This window comes from Myotis yumanensis, unplaced genomic scaffold (genome assembly GCF_028538775.1).
Source record: "Myotis yumanensis isolate MYYU_CA2020_CCGP unplaced genomic scaffold, mMyoYum1.0.hap1 SCAF_9, whole genome shotgun sequence".
NCBI classification, from domain to species: Eukaryota; Metazoa; Chordata; class Mammalia; order Chiroptera; family Vespertilionidae; genus Myotis; species Myotis yumanensis.
The window spans coordinates 73843587-73863161 of record NW_027223760.1 but is presented as its reverse complement, the minus strand read 5'-3'; the positions used below and the strand labels follow the sequence as shown (position 1 = coordinate 73863161).

Sequence of the window (19575 nt, the reverse complement as noted above, 5' to 3'; positions counted from 1 at the left end):
ACCTACATGTACCTGCCAGGAATGTGTAGAAAGGGTTCAACAAAGGATCGATGATGCCTGCCAGCACTCAGCTGCCCCTCCCACCCTTGGTCTGAAGTCACTCAGTTTAGTTCCTCCCCATAAGTCCCTGGTGCTTTTTGAGCTGCTGTCCATTTACTGGTGCTCCGAGCGAGAGTTTGTGAGTGAGTGGAAATGTGCTTGGGCTCTTTAAGAGGTCACTTTTAGGTTCACAGCTCTCATCTCACCTGGACAGAGTCCCTGCTGGTTTTCACAACTAGATGTGGGGACTCCTCTTCCTGGTACTGGTGCTCCAGGCTGGGGAGGCTGACCTGGGGCTGGGACCCCTTGCTCCTCAGGGGGACCTCCACAGCTGAGATATTCTTAACCGCCACATGTGGGTGTGGGACCAACTCGTTTCACGTCTCCACGCCTCCTACCAGTCTGGACATGGCTCCTTTATCTCCTTAGTTAAAGGTGTACTGTTAAGCTAGTCTTCAGGTGGTTCTCAAGGGTGGTTGTTCTATGATTTAGTTGTCATTTTGATGTAGTCGTGGGAGGAAGTGAGCACAGTTTACCTACTTTGCTATCTTGACCGAAGAGAACTTTTAAGATGTACTCTCTTCAGGCACCCAGTTTTGCACCCTGGGAGAACAGTCCCCTGTTAGGAGAATGAGGAGGAGGCCTTTGCAGATCCTAATGGGATTCTGGGATCCTGGGTACCCAGATGTGGTACCCAGGTGGCATGGGCTACTGGCAAACCAGAGCAGGGCTTTCTAAAGCACAAGGCCCGGGGTAGGATGGTTCTGGACTTGTGTCCTATACAAATTTGCCATTTAAAAATATTGGAAGACCTCCTAGTAAAATTTGAGTCAAGTCTTAAAAGAAAATGTAAACAGAAGTACAATGTCAGTGTCTATTTACTTAATACCTTTGTTGTTCTTTTAAAAATGTGACAAAAACAAATAAGAAAGACTTTAAGTCAACCATTCATTTAGACCTCAGAGTATTGTATCTGAGTCATTTCCTTTCTTTTCTCCACAGTGAATTCATCTTCACTGTACCTGTCATCTGTTCCCTCTTAAGCCAGAAACAAAAGGCACATAGCAAGAGTGTTGCTCAGCATCTTCGTTTTGCAGAGCACCAGTTTTCTGTCCCTGTGACCCCAACTGAAACAGCTGATTGCACATTGACCTTGGCTAGTGTGAAATCCATTCAGCAGAATGGATTTATATATCCTTATAGATCGAAACTGTAGGAACAGATGGAGGAATTGGCTGCAAGGAATATGCTTATTATGTTCCGCCTCCTCCCAGCTTGGTTCCCCAAGCACGGGGGTGGGCAGAAGGTCCTGGTGACTCATGGCTTCTAGAGAAGAAATCCACATATGGCAACCACTAAAATCGCATCTCCCTCCAATTGCTTGAGCATTACATTCTTTAGATAGATGTAGGGATACTGTCTTGCTAAGCATCAGGCAAGGAATGGGTTGCAATTTTTGGTTTCTATTTGATACATGCCCAAGTGGCACCAGACAGGCACCAGAATTCTGTGGTTATTTGGCAGACAGTGAGGGGAGGCATGAGAGAACAATTGATATTTTGCATCTGTGGTAACATTCCTCTGCTCACTGGTTAGGCAATGTATGAAGCTGCACATTTTATTATTGACATATTATCTATAACTGCACATCCTATGATTATCCATGGTGGGTATTAATCACCAACTATGAAACTTCAGGAGGTGTGGGCCAGCTGAACCTGTGGCTGGCATCCAGAAGAAAGGAGCAGGTCTGGGGGGCACAGTGGATGGGCAACCCCAGGCTTGGCTGTCTGAGCGGAATATATCTTTGGGGTTTGGAACCAGGAGCTGCTGAGGTTAACCTTGGACAGGTCATTCTGATGTCTCATCTGTTTTCCACAAGTGCTTCTTTAACCAGCACCATGTCTGCATCTTATGACAACCACTATTTAATCAATTTTCTCCTTTCCCATCCAGAAAATAGATACAATTTGTGTGATCAGATGCAAATTTAGAGTTCTGAGACGCACTTACATAACTGTATCAGTGATGGATTTAACAGCTTAAAACTGGAAACATTAGTTATCTTCCAACACAGATGAGCTGGGTGCTCTGGCTCAGGGTCTCTCAAAAGGCTGCAGTCAGGGAGTCAGCCTGGACTAGAGTCATCTCAAGGCTCGACTGAGGGGCATTCTTCTTCCTCGCTCCCTTAGGTGACTGAGGCAGGATTCAGCTCCTCATGGCTGTTGAACTGAGGGCCTCTTTCCTTACAGGCCATGGGCCAGAGGCATCCCCCATTTCTGTGACGTGAGGGCCACTCATTGGGAAAGCTTACAACATGGCTGCTGGCTACCCTCTGAGCTAGCAAAGGAGCAAGACTGCAAAACAGACGAAGCCAGAGTATCTACACTAATAAAAGACAAACATGCAAATTGACCGTACCTTTGCTATACCTTAAGCCACGCCCACCAGCCAATCAGAGCAACTATATGCAAATTAACCCAACCAAGATGGCGGCTGGCAGCCATGGATCTGGAGCAAGCAGGAGGCTTGATTGCCCCTGTGATGGATGAAGCCAAGCTTTCGCCTGTCGCAGTGGCTCTGAACTCCACTCAAAGCAACAAAGTTTCAATTATAGAAGATAAATAAATCCCAGATACCTGCTTTCAGCTGGCCGTGGCCACGGAGCTAGAGATAGCAGGAGGCTTGGTTGCCCCTGGCGATGGAAGAAGCCAAGCTTCCCACCCGCAATGACTGGCTCTGAGCTCCACTAAAGGCTACAAAGTTTCAATTATAGAAGGTAAATAAATCCCAGAATAAAAAAAAAAGAAAAAAAGGAGAGGCTGGGAGCTTCTGTGGCTTGGCCAGCCTGAAAACGGCCATCAGCCCCTCACCCAGACTGGCCAGGCATCCCAGTGGGGACCTCCCACCCTAAAGGGTATGTGGCCAGCCTGAAAACAGCCATCAGCCCCTCACCCAGGCTGGCCAAACCTCCATGGGGTGAGGGTCCCCACTGGGGGGGGGCTTGACCAGCCTGCACACAGCCATCAGCCCCTCACCCAGGCTGGCCAAGCACCCCAGTGGGGACCCCCAACCTGAAGGGGGTGTGACCAGCCTGCAAACACCCATCAGCCCCTCACTCAGGCTGGCCAGGTACCCCAGTGGGACACCCCACCCTGATCCGGGACACCCTTCAGGGCAAACCAGCTGGCCCCCACCCATGCACCAGGCCTCTATCCCATATAATAAAAAGGTAATATGCAAACTGACCCTCACAGCATAAAGACTGGGAATGACTGGTCACTATGACACACACTGACCACCAGGGGGCAGACGCTCAATGCAGGAGCTGCCCTGTGGTTGTCAGTGCGCTCCCACAGGGGGAGCTCTGCTCAGCCACAAGCCAGGCTGACGGCTGCCAGTACAGTGGTGGTGGTGGGAGCCTCTCCTGCCTCCTCAGCAGTGCTAAGGATGTCCGACTGCATCTTAGGCCTGCTCCCCGCTGGCAAGTGGACATCCCCTGAGGGCTGCTGGGCTGCCAGAGGGATGTCTACTGCCAGCTTGGGCCCAATCCCCCAGGGAGTGGGCCTAAGACAGCAGGTGGACATCCTCCAAGGGGTCCCAGACTGCAAGAGGGCATAGGCCTGGCTGAGGGACCCCCCTGCCCGAGTGCACAAATTTTTGTGCACCGGGCCTCTAGTTTTTGTAATAAAATCAGAAGTGACATTCCAGTACTCTTTCCATATTATCTCGTTAGAAGTGAGTCACTAGCTCCGGTCTGTACTGAAGGGGAGGGTTAGGGAATGAACACCCAGAAGAGGGGATTGCTGGGAGCCACCTGGGAAGCTGCCCACCATAACTATGCCTTTTCATAACATTGGGTTATAATCATGTCCTTTCAAAAAGAAGGGTTTTAAAAATTACTGTCTTTACCACATCCCTGTCAGAAACCTAATGCCCAGCTATGGAATATTATCTTATGACAATGACAACGATGACAGTAATGTGAGCCACGTATAGCAGGCAACCTTGTTATACTACTATAGAACATTTTTTTTTTAGTGGTCTACTCTTTCTTACCTAGAATTTAGCCAGCTTTCATATGAGTTTTACTACAGCTGTAAAAAAAACAAAAAACTCTTGGTTACCATCAGAATCATAAAGTACACAGCTAAAAAAACCCTTTTGTTTTCACCTAGCCTAACTCCTTCCTTTCACAGTATGAAAACACTAAGAGAGGAAATAACTTGCTCATGGACACACAGCTTGGTACTAGCGTGGCTGGGTCCATGGTAGATTTTGGTGAACTAAACATTAGTTTTAGGGCAGGGCCTATGGCACTGCCTTCCCTGGGTGGCCTGAACCATGGATGAAGATCAAGAAAACTAGGATGGATCCTCAGCTGGCATGGCTCAGTGGTTAAGCTTCAGCCCAGAAACCAAGAGATCCCTAGTTTGATTCCCAGTCGGGGCACATGCTGGGGTTGCAGGCTCAATGCTAAGTAAGGGACATGCAGGAGGCGGCCAATTAGTGATGCTTTTCTATCATCAATGTTTTTCTCTCTCTGTCCCTCTGCCTTCCTCTCTCTCTAAAAATCAATTATATATTAAAGAGCTAAATTTAAAAAAGGAGAAAACAAGAATGGAGAAAACAAGGTTGAGGGTTCAATTGCTGGTCAGGACACATCCCTAGGTTGTGGGTTTGATCCCCGGTTGGGGCACATACTCTCTCTCTTCCTTTCTCTTTAAAAATCAATAAGCATGTCCTCAGATGAGGATTAAAAATACAATGACATAAATAAATAAGGTGAGGGAAGAAAAAAGTGAAAGAGAAAAAGTGGAGAGGGAACATTCCGAGGAAGAAACAAACAGGGCTGAGAAAGAAGAGGAAAGGAGAAAGGCTAAAGACATATTCACTGCAGGTGCCACTGGAGGGCTCCACGACTTTCTGATACAGCTGCTTTCATGCGATGACATTCTGAGGCACCATACACACACACACACACACACACACACACACACACACACACAGTGTACTGTCACAGGAAGGCGGCAGAGCACAGTGGGTAAGACTGTGAACTCTGGAGCCAGAATGCCCAAGCCTGCGTCCCAGCCCTGCCACTGGCTTGTGTGGCCTCTGCAAGTCACTTAACCCCTCTTTCCCTGTTTTCTAAAATGGGTGTACTACTAGTATACAATGCACAGTGTTACCCTGGGATTAAGCGAGTTAATCAATGTAAGTGCTGACGATAGTGCTGGGCACATGGAAAATTCTTTTATTATCAACCGATGGGGAAAACAGACTAATGTTATTCTCTGCCCTAAACTGGGTTCGAGGATGGAGTGAAGCTTGGAGAGGAGGACAGGTAAGGCTTAGGGATGCAATAAAGAGTGGCAATTTAGGTAAGGAGGCGTGCCCATAATTCGTCAAATCAGAATGCCATGTGCATCACCAAGCAAATCAAATGGATAGTCCTTTCGCCCACTCGGGCATCTTTCTAATCCTTTTCCAGATCATTCCTCGTTCCCCTCATGCTCTCTTCTTTTCAGCTCCTCATGCAGCAGCTCTTTGGTTCTTCCTGTCACTCATCCTCTCAGGAACTAATCCCCAGCATGTAGCGCTGCAATGCAATTCGAACTACATAATAATTCTATATTATTATAAGTATCATGTAGTATCAAAATTATTTAATTTTATTTTTTGGTGCTGTCACTGTGGTCCCATTTCTTCTAAAGCTTCCCTCCTCTTCTTTGTTCTTTTTATTGGAGTATATATTCATATGACAAAACATCTGACTAAACATTTTTTTTTTAAGTAGAGAACAGAGGGAAACAGCTCAGGTTAAGCAGAGTGAGCGCGGAGCCTGCAGTTAATGGTCAAATGGCCCAGTCAGGGACACCTGGCAGCGGGGAGGAACGCCTGGGAGAGCAGGTAGCAGAGGAGAATCCTGAGGACCTGAGGACCTGAGTGCCAGGCACAGGGTCTTGGACACCATCAAGGATCCCGGGGAGAGAAGTCTCCGGACCTGACCTATGCAGCCTGCAGTGTCTGCTAAAATACTACATATTTAGAAAATCTTAACTCTCTTTTTACATTTCAACTCTTCATAATGCTCTCAAAATGGAAAAAAAAAAAAAAAGCAAACTTGAACTAATCCTGTTCTCTAGGACTAGGAAAGCCAATTCCTATCACTAATAGAATAGACATCTACCTTACCCTGAAGGCTCCCTTTCTGGGGGCTGTTTGGAAATAACGCTAGCAAACAAACAAACAAAACAAAAGGAAATCATCTCAATCGTCCCAACTGGTGAGTTTCGAAGAAATTAAATGTTTTAGAAGAAAAATAATAATAATAATAAAAAAGACCACAGACGTTGCACAGAAATCGAAACCCAGGAGCGTGGCATTTAATTTCTGGAACATCTCTTGCAGCCAAATCCCAACCACTGTCATCCCCCGAACCCTCCTACCCTCCATCCCCCGCCCCCACAACCCCCCACCACCCGCCCCACCACCTCACAGGCTCGTGGGATGACGTTGCTGGTAGTGGCGTGGCCGCTCAGGTGAGGGGCCCCCCAACCCCCCAAGGCGCAGGCGGCCAGAGTCCACTGGCGGCTGTCACCAGCGCAGCAGGGTGGGAGGGGTGCTGGCCCGGAGGGGAAGGGGCGGGGGAGCCGGGAGTGCGGGAGCCGGGAGGAGGGGGAGCGACGCGGGGCGGGGGCGCGGCGAGGGCGGGAGCGGGAGCGGCGGGGGCGCGCGGGCGCGGGGCGGCCCTGCTTCCCGGGTCGCCGGCTGACGCGCGCCGCAGTCGGAGCCCCGGACGCGCGGGCGCAGGGACGCGGGGCTGCCAGAGCGACGGCTCCCTCACGAACGCAGGGCATCTGCGCCGCGGGCTCTCCGGCCACCGCTCCGGGCGGAGTGGCGGGCGCCGCGCACGAAGGTGAGTAGCTCGCTGCGCGTCCGGTACGACCCCCGGTCCTGCCAGGGGGCAGCGGCTGAGGCGAGGGGCGCGGGCTAGTGTGTGGGCACCGGGACGCCGGCCCGGGCGGAGCAGAGCGCTCTCCTGCGGGCAGGGCGCGCCTCGGCGCCAACTCCCTGCTTCTCCTTTAGGCCCCGACCCCGGCGGGCGCTCGGGTGAGGGCACCGCGGGAGCAGCGCATCCCCGGCTGCGCGCGCGGGCGGGCGCCCATCACCGCCTCCAGGCTGTGACCAACTTCTGCCTCCGCGCCCACGCCCCACGCGTTCCGGGAAGCCCTACCTCGCGGGCTCTCCATGTGAAGTTGGGCCTGGAGGGGCTGCTGAGCCGGACATTGGGCTCCCCGGAAAGCGGGCGCGGAGGTTTGGGAGGGGTCCCGGGCCAATGCCCGCCGGGCGGGGAGCGCGGCGGCCGGGCGGGGAGCGCCGGGGCCGGGCGGGGAGCGCGGGGGGCCGGGCGGGGAGCGCGGGGGGCCGGGCGGGGAGCGCGGCGGCCGGGCGGGGAGCGCCGGGGCCCGGCGGGTGCGCTCGGGCGGGTGCGCGTGCAGTTCCCCGCGCCCACAGCTGGGCGTGGGCTTTGTTCGGCTGTGCTCACACCTGCGCGGACCGCGGAGTTCCGGGGCGAGCCCACCTCCGCTCTCGCCGCTCTGGAGAGACCTGGGGGAGACTGGGGACGGCAGGGCGGGGGCTTTCCTGGGCTGGTGGCCCCACAGGTGCGGGCCCCGGGGTCCTGGCGCCCCGCCCAGACTCCCTGGGCTGGGACTTGTTGGGACTGGCTCGGCGGGGCGTGGAGCCGACCCAGGCGCCCAGAGCGGGTGCCTGGCAGCAGCTGGGCCGGGGAGGCTGCGTGGAGCCGCGAGTGACGGAGGGTCCGGAGCATCCTTGGCGCGGCGAGCGCCGTCCGCGCCGGGCCCTGCACGCCTCGCGGGTGGGCGCCGCAGCGGGCCAGTCCTCGGCCGGTCGCCGGCTCCGCCAATCTGGGCCCGCCTCTGCCAGCGCCCAGAGCGGGGAGCCAGGGAGCCGTCTTTTCTTCCAGAGCGGTGTACACCGGGCAGCAAGGGACGCGGGTGGGGTCCCAGGGTCCGGGGGACTGGAGAGCAAGCCAGTTGCCTTCCCTCCGGCTCGTCTCCCTGCCGCCTGCCTCCGGCTGACTCTCTGTGGTCGCCCCTGCGCAGCGGCGGGCGCGGAGGGAGGGTGCGGCGCTGAGTGGTGGCGCCTCTTTCCCACCCTGCCTCTCTCCTGCCTTTTGGTACCATCCGCTCCAGCCAGAGGCCTCTGGGGCTCGTAGCTGTCTGTCTTAAAAGGGGAGCATTCTTTTCCTGCCGGGTCCCGCGTGGTTCATGTGCAGAGGTGCGGTTCCCAAGGGCAGGACCCTTCCTCGCCCTAGACTCTGGCAAGCAGAGGTGGAAGCCAGTGTGGCGAGGCGGGCGGCTTTGGTGCAGTCCCAGGAGCTGCCCCTGGGACTTTCCTGGGAAGGAAAACGGTAGCCCCTGAATGCAGACCCAGGGAGGCTGGGCTGTTTTGCTTGGGGCTGTTTGATGTAACCATGCCCTGCTATTAAAATATTGTAATAATAGGGCACGAGTCAATGAGACCTTCCCGAAGAACTGAAATGGGTTTAGACAATTGGATGCTTTCTACTTAAATGATAATGAGAGTCAACATTTTTTTTTTTTTTGAAAAGCTGCAGATATGCTTGGTGCTGTGCAGTTTACAAGTATCATCTCATTTCCTTCCACAACGGTCCCATTTTAAAAACTGGGAGATGGACACTTAAAGAAACCAAGTAACTCTCCTAAGGCCACATAGCTAGGAAGTGGGGGAGCAAGGGCTAGCTTCTTGCCCCTACACTTTGTCATTCAAGACTGTGAACATGTGGCCCTTTGGAGGCTTATTAGTTTAGAGGAAGCCTGAAACCATCAGGTGTTCAAAATCAGGGACATATTATAAGCCCATTTAATTCTAACTCCTGCAGACCTCACAGTAGCGAGCAATATAGTAATTCAGCGAATTGCATTTGTAGAATAGCCTTTTATTGCCCTGTATTGCTCTTGAATTCCTTTACAAGTTCCTTTATTCTGGTTAGCTTTTAAGTACTTGGCTGTTAACCCACAATTCAAGTAGTTACAGTCACTGGACTGTGCTTAGTGACCAGTGCCCCCTCTCATTACAGAGACTGAGAGATTCCTGGCATGTCGCAATTTTTGAGAAACTTTTTAAAAAAATAAAGGTAAAGTTTCCATTTGGCAACGTTTCTATTTCAGGGTCCCAGCCCTGAATCTCTTTTGTAGACACTTTTGACTGCGGAAGATTTACTCCTCAAGTTGGATATGGAATTTAAATAGAACTCTAGTATAAAACCTTAAAAAAGCCTTCGATATCCTAAATATATAAGACCGTGTGGTGCATTTACACAAATGCTCCATATTAACTACTCGAAACAAGAATTTGAACTCAAGTGAAGTCAGCTATTCCTGGAATAGCTTTTAGCATGATTTTAATTGATCACTTGGAAAAATGAGTTCTAAATTCTACTGACTCATGGTCTTCTTTCAGCCTGCTGTTACTAGCACCTTATTACAGGAAAGTTGCTAAGCATGTCACACAATCCGGGAATTTTAGAGCTGTAAGAGAACACTATGTGAACCTTTGGGTTTCCAAGTAAGTACAGTGGGGCTGGGAGAGGTTACCCAGCCCTCTAATGCAGGGAAGTGATGAGGCCCTCACACCACATCATTTAAAAAAATATTTCTATTGATTTCACAAAGGAAGTGAGAGAGAGAGAGATAGAAACATCAACGATGAGAGAGAATCATTGATCAGCTGCCTCCTGCACACCCCCCACTGGGGATGGAGCCTGCAACCCAGGCATGTGCCCTGACCAGAATCGAACCTCCTGGTTCATAGGTTGACACTCAATCACTGAGCCACACCGGCTGGGCACCACATCATTTTTTATCATTGCATCAGTGACGATAAATAGAAAGCTTTAGAAATGATACTTTCTGTGAGGCCGATGTGACAATGACAATAATAGTTGGGAGTGAGCGCTCCAGGAAGGTGAGAGGATATGAGAAAGTATACACCTGGGTGATAGAAAACTTCCTGAAGAGTCATTTCAAACAATGCTTTTGTGTTGGTGTAGTTTTCCTTGTGTAATCGGTTGAATATAAATTGAATCTGGGGCTATTATATTGTGTATGCACAAAGGAGTTATTTAATGGAACCCCAAGCTTTTCTGATAAAGAGATTTGTTCATTCATTCGTTCACTCATTCATCACCACTTACTGGGTACATGTTCTAGGGATATACAGTGTACTGGGGATACAGTGGTGAGCAAAACAGAATTCCTGCCTTATGCCACATACTTCCACATGCAGATATTCTTTTTTCACATTCTGTAAATGTACAGCTTGATGAACTTGCACAAACTGAGCACACCCGTCTGGAGCTCAAAACAAGGAACAGAGAACATCATGAACATCAGAGAAAGCCCTCTTGTGGCTCCTGCCAGTCATTACTCACCTTAAGGGTAACCCCTGAGAAACCCATGCTTTTTTCCTATTCTCACATGAAATCAGAGTCTTTGTCCTCGTTAGCTTAGGCTGCCTTAACTACATACATACTGGGTGGCTTAAAGAACAGACAATTGTTTTCTTACACTTCTGGTGGCTGTAAGTCAGAGATCCGGATGCCGGCATGGTTGGGTTCTCTCGAGAGCTCTCTTCCTAGTTTGCAGACTGCTGTCTTCTCCCTGTGTGCCCATATTTCCTTTCCTTGGTGTGTGCCTGTGTGTGTGTGTGTGTGTGTGTGTGTGTGTGTGTGAGAGAGAGAGAGAGAGAGAGAGAGAGAGAGAGAGAGAGGAGAGAGAGAGAGAGAGAGAGAGAGAGACTGCTTCCCTTCCTCTTATAAGGCCACTGATCCTATTGGATTAGGACACACCCTTATTACCTTATATAACCTTAATTACTTCGAAAAGCCCTGTCTCCAAACACAGTTGTATTGGGGATTAGGACGTCAACATATGAAGTGGGGGGGAGTGGGGGGCACAGATCAGTCCATAGGAGTCCTAATTTGCTGCCTCTGTCAGCAGCCTTTGGAATCTCATTCCCATTTACAAAGAACATTTTCCACTTGAGAAGCATGGTAACTAATAATGAATTTAACAAGAATATAGAGTTCCTAAAGTATTCTTTTTCTCTAGAACAGTGGTTCTCAACCTTCCTAATGCCGTGACCCTTTAATACAGTTCCTCATGTTGTGGTGACCCCCAACCATAAAATTATTTTTGTTGCTACTTCATAACTGTAATTTTGCTACTGTTATGAATCGTAATGTAAATATCTGATATGCAGGATGTATTTAGGCGACCCCTGTGAAAGGGTCGTTCCACCCCAAAGGGGTCACGACCCACAGGTTGAGAACCACTGCTCTAGAAAGTTTTGTGTGCTTGCATACAAAGACTGTTTTAGTCTTCAACTGCTGAGATGATTAGCAAAGAGGAAAATGAATTGAAATTATTTAACATTACTAAATACTTATAGATGTATTTTCCTTTTATGCTTCATGCTTTCCCACCTGAAGGAGCCTTGGCTTTCCTGCCAGGTGAAGTCAGAGGAGGTGGTAGGGATCTCTTAGCATCTAAGGATGTCAGGGGCAAGAATCCAGAGGTTTTTTTTATTTCACCTTTTGTCCACCCAGGCAAACGAAAGGCCCTTTTAGTTTTAGAGTCTTCTATTGCCATCAGAGGCTAAGACTAGGAAAATGTTCCCAAGTGAACTGATGGATTTTTATTTTTCCTCTCAAAATGTGAATGAGTGGGCTACAGGAAGAAAATATGGGATGGCTCTGCCTCCAGCAATAACCCTTTCAATAGCAGGTTGTCTTTAACTGGGGGAGCAAATGCATTATATGTATAGAAAATGGGATGTTTTTGCTAAGTTATTTCTTTATTTTGGTGAAATATATGTAACAGAATTTACTGTTTTAACTTTTTTTTTTTAAATCCTTACCCGGGGATATTTTTCCATTGATTTTTAGAGAGAGTAGAAGGGAGAGTGAGAGACAGAGAGAAACATCAATGTGAGAGAGACACATTGATTGGTTGCCTCCCTCAGGCACTCCAACCAAGGCTCAGGGCTGGCTCAGGGCTGGGGATCGAGCCTGCAACCAAGGTACATGCCCTTGACTGGAACCAAACCCAGGACCCTTCAGTCTTTGGGCCGAAGTTCTGTCCTCTGAGCCAAACCGGTTAGAGCTGTTTTAACTATTTTTAACTGTATAGTTTAGTGACATTAAATACTTCACATTGTTAAGTAACCATTACTGCTGTCCATCTTTCCAGAACTTTTCTCACCTTCCCAAATTGGAACTCTCTGTCCATTAAACACTAACCCTCCATTACCCTTCTCCTGCAACCCTGGAAAGAATCATTCTACCTTCTGTCTCTATAGTTTGACAATTTGACTACCCTAAGTACCTTATGTGAATGAAATCCTACAGTATTTGTCCTTTTGTAACTGGCTTATTTCATTTCACTTTATAAAATAAGTATAATGTCTTCAAGGCTCATCTATATGTCTGAATTTCCTTCCTTTTTAAAGCTGAATAATATTCCATTATATATACCAGTACATACCACTTAAAAAAAAAGTATTAACCTGTCAGTGGGCAGTTGGGCTGTTTCCACTTTTTGGCACTTGTGAACAATGTTGCTATGAACATGTGTGTACAAATATTTTTTTGAGTCACTGCTTTCAGCTTTTTGGGGCAAGTAGCCAGAAGTGTGATTGCCGGATCATATGGTAATTCTATTTTAATTTTTTGAGGAGCCATCATAATGTTTTTCATAGCAGCTGCAAAATGTTACATTTCCACCAAGAGTGCACAAGGGTTCCAATTTCTCCACATCATCACCAACACTAATTTTCTGTTTTCTTAATAATTAATAGCCATCCTATTGGGTGTCAAGAGCTATAGCTGTTACTTTTTAAAATATATATTTTTTTATTGATTTCAGAGAGGATGGGAGAGAGAGATAGAAACAGCAATGATCAGCTGCCTCCTGCACACCCCACACTGGGGACTGAGCCCACAACCCGGGCATGTGCTCTTGGCCAGAATTGAACCTGGGACCCTTCAGTCCATAGGCTGACGCTTTATCCATTGAGCCAAACCAGCTAGGGAAAGTTGTTACTTTTTAAAGTTATAAATTAATATACAATGTATAGTGGAAAAGTTACTCATAATGTTTACCAACTTATCAGTTTAACTTTTTTAAATTATTAATTTCTGTGAGAGGAAGGGGAAGAGAGAGAGAGGCATAGAAACATCAATGATGAGAAAGAATCATTGATTGGCTGTTGGGGATGGAGCCCACAACCCAGGCATGTGCCCTAATCGGGAATCGAACCGTGACCTCCTGGTTCATAGGTCCATGTTCAACCACTGAGCAACACTGGTTGGGCTCAATTTAACTTTTATTAATAAGGAGATGGGTGGTTTTTAAGAAGTATTCATTGATTCTGTACTTCGCACAAAGCATGAAATAGAGGCTATATAGCATGCATATCATTGGCCAGGATAAGCCAGCATTGGGGACATACATTAATGTTATTATTTTTAAAGGTTGAATTAGAGCATATATGTCTGTAGTGCACTTGTGCTAAGTGATTTTGCTGTGAGGATAGGTTACATATTAGTATGCTTTTATTTTACTGAAAAAATGACACTATTATTTTAACCAATATCAAGAGCAAATTTGCCTCATATCTAGAAATATGTAGGGATGTGCTAGAGCTGTAAATTTCAGGTCTGTGTTGGGCATTTTTCCCCACCATTGAGTCTTCAAAGATGACAGCACAAACCCTCACCACCCAATTATAATTGCTTAGCTGAGCTAATAAAAAAGATGTGGTGTCAATTTAATTGACCTGTTTTACTAGCCTACAAGATTGGAATTTCAAATTAGAAAAAGGTAATTTTTAAAAGTCTGATGGAGGATTTCCCTTAGTTGTAAAAAAACAAACAAAACAAAACAACAACAACCAAAAACTAGTGAATGAATACCAATGATAAAGGGAACAAACCTACAAACATTTTTGCTCATCTGCTGCACATACTGTCCAACTGGCCTATTCAGCCTAAAAACAGGAATGACAAGTAAATCTTAATCTTGTCTTTTGTGCTCTCTGATTTTCTTCCTTACTGCCCTGTACTAAATGAAGCATTGCTGAATTTGCATGAGGATGCAAATGACAGTTACTGTCAGATGAAAGTGATCCTTTAAAAATTCTTCTTGTTAAATGACAGAAAAGGTTGGAAAAAGTATTTTGAATATATATACACACACACACACACACACACATATATGCATATTTAAATGTTATAATGTGCATGGCATATTGGTTCAAAATGCACTGTAACCAGAAAAATATATTCCCAGGGCAATCTGAGGGAATCCTGTAGGAGGCCTTCTACTGTGTGATATGCAGTGAATTTGATTTATCTTTCTCAAGTGGGCTGAGAGCATTCGGAAAATTCAGTATATGTATTCAGTGTGTAGTGCTCTTTTCTCCAAATTTCAACTTTAAAGCGACTTTCATGCCACTTTTAGATGCCCTTGGCATTTGAACAGTCTGATTTACAGCATACATTTTGGGTGAACATTACAAACTCATGGAAAACCCCATTAACATATTCTCTCTCAAGGGAACGGGAAAGTACGAATGTCCCATTAATTATGCCTTAAGGTGAAAGTGGGCTGTGGAAAGGGTTCCATCCTGGAGTGTTTTGGTCCTTGCGGAAGGACGGCTTGCGAGCGGGAGTGCGGCTGCCTTCCAAGGCCCTGTGTGCTTTTCAGTCCCTCACCTCAATAGAGAGCTGAAAGGACAAAACCGAACAAAGGAGGCCTGTTTTGCCTGCCCCACTTGCTGGGCTGTTGTCTTGGCCCCTTTTCAGTGAAGGACGGAGGGGGAGCTGGGTCAAAGTTGAAGAACACTGAAAAGGAATTCAAGCTTCATGTCAAAATTTGAATTATAGCTTCAGTTTGAGCCCCGAGTAGATTAGCGTGAATTGAAATTTGTGAATCTGTGGAAGCGTAAGTGACAGATGGCGTTGGAACAACGTACACGGAGCTGGATGGCGTTCCCCAAATGTTGAGTGCCCCAGTGCGGCACTCGGTAAACACTGAGTTAACTGACACAAGTTTGAAAACTGTAGGAAGTGCAGTTTGATGCCGTACGCTGCATGAAGACATTGGACTGTGTGAATTAAGGGGAGGCCCTGCGTCTGGCATACACTCAGATGCACTTGTTCCCCCTAATTGCATTGCAAATCTTCTCCTGACTGTTCGGCTATCCCGCCTCTAGTATCTGCTTGAATAAATACAGAAATGTCCAATCAGCTTCCCTTGTAAAATCTCATTGCAGTGTTTTGATATTGATCACAGATTGTTTTGAGATGTAACAAGAGAAATCTGTCATAAACATTGACTAGCCAGTGTGTTCTCCTATATGAGTATATTTAAGAAGGGCGATTTTAGTTTTCTGCTTCCAGAGAAAAAGCCATCGCTGTTATATCTGTTATTGAAGTTACTAATTATGGCACAGGGTTCCCCATTCAATTTGGTAGGCAGCATCTGATTGAAAACATTTCAGAAAGAGACGTTAGCTGAGTGTGTAACTGGAAAACTAAATGGCTACTGGGAAGTTGAGGTTACTGGAATGTAAGAGAAATGAGAAATAATTTTGGGTAATTTGAAATGCTTCCTGGGGTTCCATAATTCTGCAGTTGGGAAATTTTGCTTTGGTATCTTTGGCCACTTAAATGACTTGATGGCAATAGTCTTTTGTTCTGCTATTAGTGGCATGATAGCTAAAAACCATTTTATATATATATATATTTAATACATTCAAATGACTATTGCTACTTTTAGAGAAATAATATTGACATGGCAAAAAAACTCTACATGAACAAAATAGTGAAGTAGAAATTTAGAGATAATTTAATATTAATTATGTAATATGAACAAAAGTGAATTTCAGAATTGATTATGCTAACTTCTATTACATGTATTTTACATAGGTCGTGATATATGCTTTGTATGTCTCACAGATTTAAGGTAGCTTGCAATTTAATAATTGGAATAGGGTTTTTAAAACTCCATGGCTGTGTATATATTTCTAGTAACAGTTACTTTGTTGTAAAATTAAGTGGAAGGTAAAATATATCAAGGGTTTATTGCTGTCCTAGAACTATGTGGGGACTCATTAAACAGCAGGGAGTTCATGGTCAGATTGATCGTTGGGCCTGGGATTGGAAGAGTAGAGATCAGGGAGTGTGAAGGATTCAGACAGAGAAGGCTCAGGTGGGTAATGAGAATTGTGACATCCAGGAGAAGTGTGCTATATAGAAGGCAGAAAGAGCAAAAAGAATTTTAAATAATGAGGAGAGAGTAAAGAGCAGTGCTCTACAAAGTCAATAACTTAAAATCTGAAAAAAAAATAAAGAGAGGAGAGTAAGAACGTTTGTGGTAATTGCTTGGCTAATGGAGAATACTCTCCATTTCATAGCATTCAATACTAAATATTTTAAGGAGAATTTTTGGTGGCAACTTGACATAATAAAATGGAAATAACTCATAAGGCACTCTTCAAAAATGAAATATGATAATACATTTAAGAAATGGATTGAGAAGAATTTGTTAAGGGTCAAAGCTAAAGTTATTTCAGCATAAAACAGTTAAATTCCTAATCAGATTATCTCTTCTTTCAAGCTATTTTGCTTCTTTATTTACAGAATTAGATATATGAAAACATGAAATTGTCAAACGTATTTGGGGGTGATTATTAGTATTAAACAGGATTCTTTGCTGTCATAAGGATTATGTCATGAGTGAACTCCTATAACGTTTCAGAGTTCAATTCCAGAACAGCTTTCCAGGGTTATCTAAGTGGACAGGTTAATCTGTCTGCTGAATGAGCACAGCATTATAGATACCAAGTGAAGCCCAAGCAAATCAGGCTAAAGAAAAATCAGTAAAGAGGTTAACAGGTGGCAAATGAAGACAATCATCTCAGTTTTATGAAAATATTTGATATTTTCTCTAGGGAACATTGAGAGGCCAAGTCTCAAGATAAAGAAAAGCAGATAATAGTCATCCAGGCAATCCCGGCACTTTTGGCCTTGTTTGTAATAGAATTCGGTTAGCTTTTCCAGGCTTCTGACTGTGGAAACCCAGTCCTTGCTCTGTTCCCTCAGGAGCCTCAGCTGAATTTCCATGATGCATGTGGTATGTGTGCAAGAGTCCCCATATTTGATGAATGAATGAATGCAAGAATGAATGAGCAAATACTTGACATTGCAAAATGTCAAATGGATCTTTTGTTGTTGTTGTTAATCCTCACCGGAGGATATTTTTCCCATTGATTTTTTTTTTCTTGAGATGGTGGGAGGGAGGGAGGAAGGGGAGAGAGAGAGAGAGAAACATCGATGTGAGAGAGACACATTGATTGTTTGCCGATGTCAAGCACCCCAACTGGGGATGAGATCATACCTGCAACCCAGGTACATGCCCTTGACCAGGAATCAAGCCAGTGACCCTTCAGTGGGTGGTCAGTGCTCTAACCACTGAGAAACACCGTCCAACACTCAAATGGATCTTTTATTTGGGAGAAAAGTGGGGAATTTGGCCCTCAGCCCTGGTTTGTAGACAGACAAAGTCTAGACCAATGGAAATCAGACATTCATAATTTCATGCCTGGATTCTGTATGATTGTAATTTGCTTCCTGGTTCTAAACTAGGCACTTGAGCAGGCAGGTAAAATAATTTACTCCAGAAAGTACCAGTTTTAAAATTGCTACTGTGGAGTCCTAAATGGCATCTTTGTGTCCCAAAAGAGTTCTTCTGTATCTTTTACTCATGGAGATGATTCAGGATTTGCACGGCTTTCCTTTCCCTTCACTCTCTGAGGCTGGTGCTTGTCATTTCCCTTGAAGGTCTCTGGGTGGCTGCACACTGACGGAGTTAAGTACTTTCTGAGATTGCTTTCTACTCTCTGAATTTGAAGAAATCAGAAGTGAGACACATAGGACTGAGACGACAAGTGTAAAAGGCTGGTGTGTGAAACCAGCTTCTGAAGCACTCAGGGTGCAGCTTTGAAAACTAAATTTTCTCACCGTTTGGTTGATCATGAAGTACTCCTATCTGCTGTTTTCTTTATTTTCCAAGCTGAGAGTTTATATCCTGGCCTTTCCCAACTACTTGGTTAGGTTCAAGGCAGTAGTGCCATGTTTTAGAGACACCTAGAGTAAAAAAAGTACATGAAATTTACAATTAACTAAATTTTGAGAGGTCATTAGTCTACTCTACATAGACTCAGAAACCTTAGTATATGTATAGCATTGGAAAAGTAGCTTATGTACTTTACCTAGAAAATGAAGATAAAACAAATTTTCTCATCATCCAAACCTTTCTCACAAGAGTATGTCATTATGAAAAATGATAAAAATGAAAGCGCTGAAAGACATCAATCTGTGTTCTTATTAGGTAGAATGCACCTGCCATTTTTTTCACATTAGTCTGTCAAATTAGCTTCATATATATGTATCATATATCTTTAGCAACAACTTACTCTACATGGTTTTGAATAAATGAAGTGGTCTCATGCTGCAAATAGATTGATACTCTTTTTGATGCTGCATGATTGGACTGTTTTCAAAACTCAAACTATATATTCTAAACCTAAGTGAAAATCAGATTGAATCAATATGATTAAAAAGTTTGTAAATTCAGCAAATGCTTTTTTCCAAATGTCAGTAATAGTCTTTTAAAATCTAATTTTTAAATTTTTTTAAAATAAATTTTTATTGATTTTTTTACAGAGAGGAAGGGAGAGGGATAGAGAGTTAGAAACATCAATGAGAGAGGAACATCGATCAGCTGCCTCCTGCACACCTCCCGCCGGGGATGTGCTCGCAACCAAGGTACATGCCCTTGACCGGAATCGAACCTGGGACCTTTCAGTCCGCAGGCCGACGCTCTATCCACCGAGCCAAACCGGTCTTGGCAATAATTTTTAAATTTTAAACCATATCCTATTTATATTTTTTAAGAGGAGAATCAGTAATTTTTTTGTGTGTTTCAGTCACAGTTAACTGGCAACCCCACAAACCAATAAAGCATGAAACAATTTTAATATATTAAAGAAACCAAGCTCACAAATTTCCTATCTTTAGAGGTTTTACATAGAGAGAGACACATGTAATGGGGCTTGTAGCAGGTTTGTGTAGATGTCATTGTTTGTGTTTATTCTGTTCCTTTGCATCTATTCTGTTCCTCTGTACCTCAGAGGAGAGATAGGCACCTAAGAATAGTGGCCACATAGACACTTTGGAAAACATGAAAAACAGAACTACCATATGATCCAGGAATTATACCACTTCTGGGTATATATCCAAATGAAGTAAAAACAGGATATTTAAGAGATATCTGCATTCCCATGTTCATTGCAGCATTATTCACAATAATCAAAATATGAAAACAACCTGTGTCCATCAAAATGAGTGGATAAAGAAGAGAT

At 45.4% G+C, this 19575-nt stretch overlaps 1 protein-coding gene across 38 annotated transcripts in view; it reads left to right on the top strand.

The window, feature by feature from the left end:
* Nucleotides 1-6800: 6800 nt before the first annotated feature.
* The window catches only part of NRCAM (neuronal cell adhesion molecule), a 259428-nt gene continuing 246653 nt past the window's right edge, over nucleotides 6801-19575 (top strand). For 18 of the 38 annotated variants that reach the window (XM_070424674.1, XM_070424676.1, XM_070424691.1 and 15 more), the window contains exon 1: nucleotides 6801-6958. The gene's annotated coding sequence lies outside the window, so the exon portion shown is untranslated. The remainder of the gene's footprint in view (nucleotides 6959-19575) is intronic. The other 20 variants (XM_070424714.1, XM_070424712.1, XM_070424710.1 and 17 more) reach the window with 2 other exon arrangements.